The 10022-nt window shown below is 30.4% G+C and overlaps 1 long non-coding RNA gene across 1 annotated transcript in view; it reads right to left on the minus strand.

The window, feature by feature from the left end:
- Positions 1-8958: 8958 nt before the first annotated feature.
- Positions 8959-10022, minus strand: part of LOC111379367 — a 5108-nt gene continuing 4044 nt past the window's right edge. Inside the window, exon 2 of the long non-coding RNA XR_002700041.1 lies at positions 8959-9640. This is a non-coding gene — a long non-coding RNA (uncharacterized LOC111379367). The remainder of the gene's footprint in view (positions 9641-10022) is intronic.

Raw genomic sequence — 10022 nt, forward strand, 5'->3', positions numbered from 1 at the left:
AAATTTGATTAAAAACCTGTAAAAGAACTAAACCCATGTGAAATTTTAGTAAAATTCTATTGGAAACGCACCAATGATAAAACTCAACTGAAAATTTAGTCAAATTTGATTGTACATACCAATGAACTAAACCTAGGTGAAATTTTAGTCAAATTTGATTCGAAACCCACCAATGAACAAAACGCAGAAGAATCTTTAGTCAAATTTGATTGAAAATGTGTCAATGAACTAAATCTAAGCAGAATTTTAGTCAAATTTGACTGGAAACCTGCTAATGAACAAAATCAAATTTATATTTGAGTCAAATTTGATTGAAAATGCGCCAATGAACTAAATCCATGAGAAATTTTAGTTGAATTTTATTGGAAACCTGCCGTTGAAAAAAACTCGGATGAAATTTTTGTCAAATTTAATAGAAAAGTGCCAATGAACCAAAGTCAGGAGAAATTTTAACCAAATATGATTAGAAATATGCTAATGAACAAAACCAGGTGAATTTTTAGTCATATTTGGTTGGAAACGGGCCAATGAACTAAACCTATATGAAATTTTAGTCAAATTTGATTGGAAGCACAGCAATGAACGAAATCCAAATGAAATTTCACTAAAATTTGATGGAAAACCTGCCATTTAACAAAACTCAAATGAAATTGTAGTCATTTTTTATTTGAAGCGCGCTAGTGAACAAAATCCAAATGAAATTTTAGTCAAATTTGATTGGAAACGTGCCAAAGAAACGGATAAAACTCAACCGAAAATTAAGTCAAATTTGATTACAAACATACCAATGAACTAAACCCAAGTGAAATTTTAGTCAAATTTGATTGGAAACCCGTCGATGAACAAAATGCAGACGAAATTTTAGTCAAATTTGATTGGAAACCCGTCGATGAACAAAATGCAGACGAAATTTTAGTCAAATTTGATTGAAAACAAGCCAATGACCTAAACCTAAGCGAAATTTTAGTCTGATTTGACTAGAGACTCACTAATGAATAAAATCAAATTTAAATTTGAGTCAATTTTGATTGGAAACGCACCAATGAACTAAATCCATGAGAAATTTTAGTCAAATTTGATATGAAACCTGTCGATGAACAGAACACAGATGAACTTTTTTCAAATTTGATAAGAAATGCGCCACTGAACCAAACTCAGGTGAGATTTTAGTCAAATTTGATTAGAAACACGCCATTGAACAATACCCAGGTGAAATTTCAATCAAATTTGATTGGAAATCTGCCAACGAACTAAACTCATGTGAAATTTTAGTCAAATTTGATTGAAAGCGCACCAATGAACAAAATCTAGATGAAATGTTACTGAAATTTGATTTAAAACGTGTCATTTAACAAAATTCAAATGAAATTGTAGTCATATTTGATTTGAAGTGCACCAATGAACAAAATCCAGACGAATTTTTTGTCAAATTTGATTGGAAATGCAAAAAGAACTAAACCTATGTGAAATTTTAGCAAAATTCTATTGGAAACGCGCCAGTGATAAAAGTCAGCTGAAAATTTAGTCAAATTTGATTACAAACACCCCCAATGAACCAAATTAAGGTGAAATTTTAGTCAAATTTGATTGAAAACCCGCCGATGAACAATACGTTGATGAAATTTTAGTCAAATTTAATTGAAAACATGTCAATGAACTAAATCTAAGCTGAATTTTAGGCAAATTTGATCGGAGACACACTAATGAACTTTAAATTTAAATTTGAGTCAAATTTGATTCGAAATGCGCCAATGAACTAAATCCATGAGAAATTTTAGTCAAATTTCAATGGAAACCCACTGATGAACAAAACCTAAATGAAAATTTTAGTCAAATTTGAATGGAAACATGCAAATGAACCAAACTCAAGTGAAATTTCTGTCAAATTTGATCGGAAACATGCCAATGAACTAAACCCATGTGAAATTTTAGTCAAATTTGATTGGAAGCGCACCAATGAACAAAATCTTGATGAAATTTTACTCAAATTTGATTTAAAACATGCCATTTTACAAAACTCGGATGAAATTACAGTCATATTTGATTTTAGGCAATGAACAAAATTCAGACGAAATTTTAGTCAAATTTGATTAGATGCGCTCCAAAGAACTAAACTCGTGAAATTTTTCTAAAATTCATTTGAAAACATGCCCATGATAAAACTCAACTCAAAATTTACCCAAATTGGATTAGAAACATGCTAATGAATTAAACCTTGGTGAAATTTGAGTCAAATTTGTTTGGAAACACGAAGATGAACAAATCACAGATGAAATTTTAGTTAATTTTTTTTTTGAAACGTGCCAATGAACTAAACCCATGAGACATTTTAGTCAAATTTTATTGTAAACCCGTCGATGAACAAAATGCTGATGAAATTTTTGCCAAATTTGATTGGAAATGCACCAATGATCCAAACTCAGGTGAAATTTTCATCTAATTTGATTATAAACACGTCAATGAACAAAATTCAGGTGAAATTTTAATCAAATTTGATTGGAAACCCGCTAATGAACAAAATAAATTTAAATTTGAGTCATATTTCACTGGAAACGCACAAATGAACTAAATCCATGAGAAATTTTACTCAAATTTCATTGGAAACCCATCGATTAACAAAACCTAAATGAAATTTTCTTCAAATTTGATTGGAAACGCGCCAATGAACCAAACTCAAGCGAAATTTTAGTCAAATTTGATTAGAAAAATGCCAATGAACAATACCTAGGAGAAATTTCAGTCAAATTTGATCGAAAACGCGCCAATGACCTAAACCCATGTGAAATTTTAGTCAAATTTGATTGGAAGCGCACCAATGAACAAAATTCAGATGAATTTCACTCAAATTTTATTTAAAATGCACCATTTAACAAAACTCAGATAAAATTGTAGTCATATTTGATTTGAAGCGCGCCAACGAACAAAATTCAGACGAAATTGTAGTCAGATTTGATTAGAAGTGCTCCAAAGAACTAAAGCCATGTGAAATTTTTGTAAAGTTCAATTGAAAACGTGCCAATGATAAAACTCAACTCAAAATTTACTCAAATTGGATTAGAAACACGCCAATGAACTAAACCTAGGTGAAATTTTTGTCAAATTTGTTTGGAAACTTGACGAAGAACAAAACGCAGATGAAATTTTAGTCTTTTTTTTGGAAACGCGCCAATGAACTAAACCCATGAGGCATTTTAGTCAAATTTGATTGGAAACCCATCGATGAGCAAAATGCAGATGAATTTTTTGTCAAATTTGATTGGAAATGAGCCAATGATTCAAACTCAGGTGAAATTTTAGTCTAATTTGATTAGAAACACACCAATAAACAAAATCCAGGTGAAATTTTAGTTAAATTTGATTGGAAACCAACTAATGAACAAAATCAAATTTAAATTTGAGTCAAATTTCACTGGAAATGCACCAATGAACTAAATCCATGAGAAATTTTAATAAATTTGATTGGAAACTCGCCAATGAACAAAACATAGATGAAATTTTTGTCCAATTTGATTGGAAATGCGCTAATGAACCAAAGTCAGATGAAATTTTAATCAAATTTGATTAGAAACAGGCCAATGAACAAAACCAGATGAGATTTTAGTCAAATTTGTTTGGAAATGGTCCAATGAACTAAACCTATGTAAAATTTTAGTCAAATTTGATTGGAAGCGCACCAATTAATAAAATCCAAATGAAATTTCACTCAAATTTGATTGAAAACCTGCAATTTCACAAAATTTAGATGAAATTATAGTCATATTTGATTTGAAGCGTGCCAATGAACAAAATTTAGACGAAATTTTAGTCAAATTTGATTGGAAACGCACTAAAGAACTTAACCCATGTGAAATTTTAGTAAAATTCTATTGGAAACATGCGAATGATAAAACTCAATTGAAAATTTAGTCAAATTTGATTACAAAAATGCTAATGAACTAAACACAGGTGAAATTTTAGTCAAATTTGACTGGTAACACATCGATAAATGAAACGCAGATAAAATTTTAGTCAAATTTGATCGAAAATGCCAATGAACTAAACCTAAGTGGAATTTTAGTCAAATTTGACTGGAGACACGCTAATGAACAAAACCAAAATTAAATTTGAGTCCAATTTGATTGGAAACAAGACCGATGAACTATACCCATGAGAAATTTTAGTCAACTTTGATTGGAAACCTGTCAATGAAGAAAACGTGGACGAAATTTTTGTCAAATTTGATTGAAAATGTGCCAATGAACCAAACTCAGTTGACATTTTAGTCAAATTTGATTAGAAACACGCCAATGAACAAAATCCGGGTGAAATTTTAGTCAAATTTGATTGGAAACGCGCCAAAGAAGTAAACTTATGTTAAATTTTAGCAAAATTCCATAAGAAACGTGCCAATGACAAAAGTCAACTCAAGATTTAGTCAAAATTGATTACAAACATGTCAATGAACTAAATCCAGGATAAATTTTAGTTAAATTTGATAGAAAACATGCAAATGAACTAAACTGAAGCAGAATTTTGGTTAAATTTGACTGGAGACCCACTCATGAATAAAATAAAAATTAAATTTGAGTCCAATTTGATTGGAAACGCGGCAATGAACTAAATCTATGAGAAATTTTAGTATAATTTGAATGGTAACCTGCCGATTTACAAAACGCGGATGAAATTTTTGTCAAATTTAATAAAAAACGCACCAATGAATCAAACTCAAGTGAAATTTTAGTCAAATTTGATTAGAACATGCCAATGAACAAAACCCAAATGAAATTTTAGTCAAATTTGATTGAAAACGTGCCAATGAACTAAACCCATAAGAAATTTCAGTCAAATTTGATTGGAAATGCACCAATGAACAAAATTCAGACGAAATTTTACTTAAGTTTTATTGAAAACACGCCATTTAACAAAACTTAGATGAAATTGTAGTCATATTTGATTTGAACCACGCCTTGGATTGGAAGCGCACCAATGAACAAAATTCAGATGAAATTTTACTCAAATTTGATTTAAAATGCGCCATTTAACAAAACTCAGATGAAATTATAGTCATATTTGGTTTGTAGCGTGCCAATGAACAAAATCCAGACGAAATTTTAGTCATATTTGATTGGAAACACGTCGAAGAACCAAACCATTGTGAAATTTTAGTAAAATTCTATTGGAAATGCGCTAATGATAAAACTAAACTGAATATTTAACAAAACTCAGATGAAATTGTAGTCATTTTTGATTTGAACCACACCAATGAACAAAATTCAGACGAAATGTTAGTCAAATTTGTTTGGAAATGCGGCAATGAACTAAACCCATGTTTAATTTTAGTCAAACTTGATTGGAAGTGCACTATTGAACAAAATTCAGATGAAATTTTACTCAAATTTGATTGACAACACGCCATTTAACAAAATTCAGGTGAAATTGTAGTCATATTTGAATTGAAGCGAGCTAATAAACAAAATCTAGACTAAATTTTAGCCAGATTTGATTGGAAACGCGCCAAAGGACCAAATCATTGTGAAATTTTAGTAAAATTCTATTGGAAATGCACCAATGATAAAACTCAACTAAATATTTAGTCAAATTTGATTACAAACACACCAATAAACTAAACCTAAGGGAAATTTTAGTCAAATTTGATTGGAAACCCACCAATGAACAAAATACAGATGAAATTTTAGTCAAATTTGATTGGAGACCCGCGAATGAACAAAATCAAATTTAAATTTAAGTCAAATTTGATTGGAAGTGCACCAATGAGCTAAACCCGTGAGAAATTTTAATCAAATTTGATTGGAAACCTATCGAAGAACAAAATGCGGATGAATTTTTCGTCAAATTTGATTGGAAACGCGCCAATGAACAACCTTAAGGTGAAATTTTAGTCAAATTTGATTAGAAACGTGCCCATGAACAAAACCCAAGTGAAATTTTAGTCAAATTTGATTGGAAACGCCCCAATGAACTTAATCTATGTGAAATTTTAGTCAAATTTGATTAGAAGCTCACCAATGAACAAAATTCAGATGAAATTTTATTCAAATTTGATTGAAAACGCCCTATTTAACAAAATTCAGATGAAATTGTAGTCATATTTGATTTGAAGAGCGCCAATGAACGAAATCCAGACGAAATTTTAGTTAAATTTGATTGGAAAAGCGCTAAAGAACTAAACCCATGTGAAATTTTAGTAAAATTCTATTGGAAACGCCCCAATGATAAAATTCAATTCAAAGTTTAGTCAAATTTGATTACAAACACGCCAGTGAACTAAATTTAGGTGAAATTTTAGTCAAATTTGAAACAAAACTCAAATGAAATTTTAGAAAAATTTGATTGAAAATGCGCTAATGAACTAAACCAAAACGGAATTTTAGTCAAATTTAACTGGAGACCCGCTAATGAACAAAATCAAAATTAAACTTGAGTCAAATTTGAATGGAAATGCACCAATGAACAAACCCGTGAGAGATTTTAATCAAATTTGATTGAAACCCCGCCAAAAAAAAAATTCGGATGATTGGTTTGTGAAATTTGATTAGAAACGCGCCAATAAACCACACTAAGGTGAAATTTTAATCAAATTTGATTAGAAACATGCCAATGAACAAAATTTAGGTGAAGTTTTAGTCAAATTTGATTGGAAGCACACCAATGAACAAAATTCAGATGAAATTTTATTCAAATTTGATTGAAAACATCCCATTTAACAAAACACAAGTGAAATTATCATCATATTTGATTTAAACCGGGACAATGAACAAGATTCAGAAGAATTGTTAGTCAAATTTGATTGGAAACGTACCAAAGAACAAAACCATTATGAAATTTCAGTAAAATTCTATTGGAAATGCACCATTGATAAAACTTAACTGAATATTTAGTCAAATTTGATTACAAACACGCCAATGAACTAAACTCAGGTGAAATTTTGGTCAAATTTGATTGGAAACCTGTTGATAAACAAAATGCAGATGAAATTATAGTCAAACTTGATTTAAAACGCACCAAAGAATTAAACCTAAGCGGAATTTTAGTCAAATCTAACTGGAGACCCGCTAATGAACAAAATCAAATTTAAATTTGAGTCAAATTTGACTAGAAACGTGCTAATGTACTAAACCTATGAGAAATTTTAGTCAAATTTGATTGGAAACCCATCGATGAACAAAATGCCGATGAAATTTGTGACATATTTGATTGAAAATACGTTGATGAACCACACTCATGTGAAATTTTAGTAAAATTTGATTGGAAACGAGCCAATGAACTAAAACCATGTGAAATTTCTATCAAATTTGATTGGATGAACACCATGAAAAAAATTCAGATAAAATTTTACTCATTTTTGATTTAAAACACTCCATTTAGCAAAACTCAGATTAAATTATAGTTATATTTGGTTTGTAATGTGTCAATGAATAAAATTCAGATGAACATTTAGTCAAATTTGATTGGAAACGCGCCAAAGAACGAAACCAGTGTGAAATTTTAGTAAAATTCTATTGGAAACGTGCGAATGATAAAACTCAACTGAAATCGAGTGGCCAACAGGATGTGACATTACCTATACGCCAGTACATATCAATAGGATGCGAAGATTATCAATTGAGAAAATGAACAATGATCATTTGTATTACTCCGATCAAATCAACGATCAGATAAAAGAAAGAGAGTGCTGATAAGGATTTGCCTACGATAGAACACATTACCTTGAGAGAAATGGATTAACATACACACACACACATATGGGTCAAGTGAGGCTAATGGATTGAGCTTGAACCCTAGACGATGTTTCTTGATTCGATCAACCTAATCTAATTAACATAATTCATGCTAAATCGATCAATGTAGAACACCATCTGTCACGTACATATCACATAATTTATAGATATAATATTATACATGGACAAATTATCAAAACAACAAATTCGATGTACCAAAAATAAGTTCCAAATTCTTGGTTTTAATGTTTGTCTCCTTGCTTTTGGAATCTAACAAGTGATGAAGGAAGGATAATAAGAAATTATTGCGTTCAAATTTTGTTGTCGCTCATTTTAGAAAATTGTAGTATATAATCATATATATCAAGCCTTTAATAAAATTTAGGGAAAATAATCGAACCTCCACATACAAGAAACTTATTCAAGACTATATTAAGCTCTTGTTTGAGACGAACTATCTAAAACTTATTTTTCTACCACATATTCTCTCAATAAAATAATTTTATATGTGGATGGTGGACCTAAAAATCATAGTGAGTTGGATGCCCAGTTGACGGCAAATCTTGGTGTTATATGAACACTAATTATAATCTTGAACCATTTTTTAGGATTTCTTTTCATCTTCTTATTATTATTATTATTTTTAATTATTGAGAGGGTGTTTTGACACCCATTTTCATGAAAAAATGAATTTTATAATAGTAGATTGATGGAGAATGTGTGGATGAAAAATAAGAAATTTTTTTTTATATACATGTAATATTATTTTAATGAAGAATATGTAGTTAACAAGAAAGAAAAATATGTATTTTGATAAAAATGAGAATCAACATAGCCCAAACAAATTGAAAACAATTAAAAACTTAAGACCTTATTTGATGGCCATTATCTGGTAAAAACAATATTTTAAACAACAAATTTGTTGACATGCCCTGTTTCGAATCACCCTAATGGACTAGGAACATAACGTGCGCTGATGATAGATGCTGACTAGATATCAGATCCACCACCAAGGCTGATTATGACTTACTACAAAATATGCGCCAAAATCAAATATTTATGGAAAATATAATGCAATGGGCTTGAAATAACTACTTCATGTTTTACCAAAATGAAACGTATCACTCAATATGTTGTGTGGCTCTAATTCTAAAACCACCAAGCTTCTCAAGCTATTAGGGACCAATACTACCTGTAAGAAAAATCGTGGAAAAATACGAGTTTATAGCTCAGTGAAGAGTTCGAAAATAATTATATTTCTCATTTAAACATTTTTCTCATACATAGACATCAAGTTCATATCATTTAGTAATTCACATGATAGCCTCATAAAATTTATAGCCAAAAAATGAGACATTCTCATAACTCTGTAAATATCATCTCATATCCATGATATAGTCATCAGCTGATATCTATGCCATCATCTCATCACATCACACGTGATCTACAAAAAATGTACCCTCTGACTAAAATCTGTAATCCATCTCTCGGGCTAAACACTTTCACCACGGGCCTTTGGCCCCTCCGTGAACATAAGTCGATCTCAAGACCTCTGGTAATCAATTCTAGAATACGGCCAATGCCCCTCCGTGAACTATATGAACACGGCCAAAGCCCCTCTGTGAACTAGAAGATGTATATAATCACGAGTACTTTTCTAGTCGATCTCAATATCACATATGTCTCACATTCCAACTCAAAAATAATCCATATCCAAACTTTAAATTCCACATATATCATAGTGAAAGAATCTTTCCATATTAATTATGTAGTTAAACAAATAATTCGCATAATCACACGTAATGTAATAGTATAAGTACCTTATTACTATTTGTAAATATATAAGTTTTCCACTCACAGATGTATGTGTAGATAGCAATCCGACTAAATTGACAGGCATTTCCAAACTTTCTTGCCACTACCTGAAATAACGGTATAAAAACTCAAATCAAAATCTAACAATTAAACTACTACAAATCTACCATGTAGTTCCCCTAACTTCTATATTTATTCTTGCCTCTCCATTTCTTTAACTTTTCATCTCATTAATTATTTACTAACAATTCACCAAACATCATCAAATCCATTAAATCACTATAATTTCTTAAAATCACTGCTTTATATATATATATATATATATATATACCAAAAGAGGGGGGGGTCCTGAAATAGGGTTAGTATTTCAGAGATTATAAGGCTGTTGAAGGAAGCTGTTTATAAGAAAATCCTACTCAGTACTTTTCTTAATTGAGGTTTTCTTCTTCTTTTGATAAAATAATATCCACCTTTTTTTTTTTTTTTTTT

Source organism: Olea europaea, unplaced genomic scaffold (genome assembly GCF_002742605.1).
Source record: "Olea europaea var. sylvestris unplaced genomic scaffold, O_europaea_v1 scaffold1977, whole genome shotgun sequence".
In the NCBI taxonomy this organism is placed as follows: Eukaryota; Viridiplantae; Streptophyta; class Magnoliopsida; order Lamiales; family Oleaceae; genus Olea; species Olea europaea.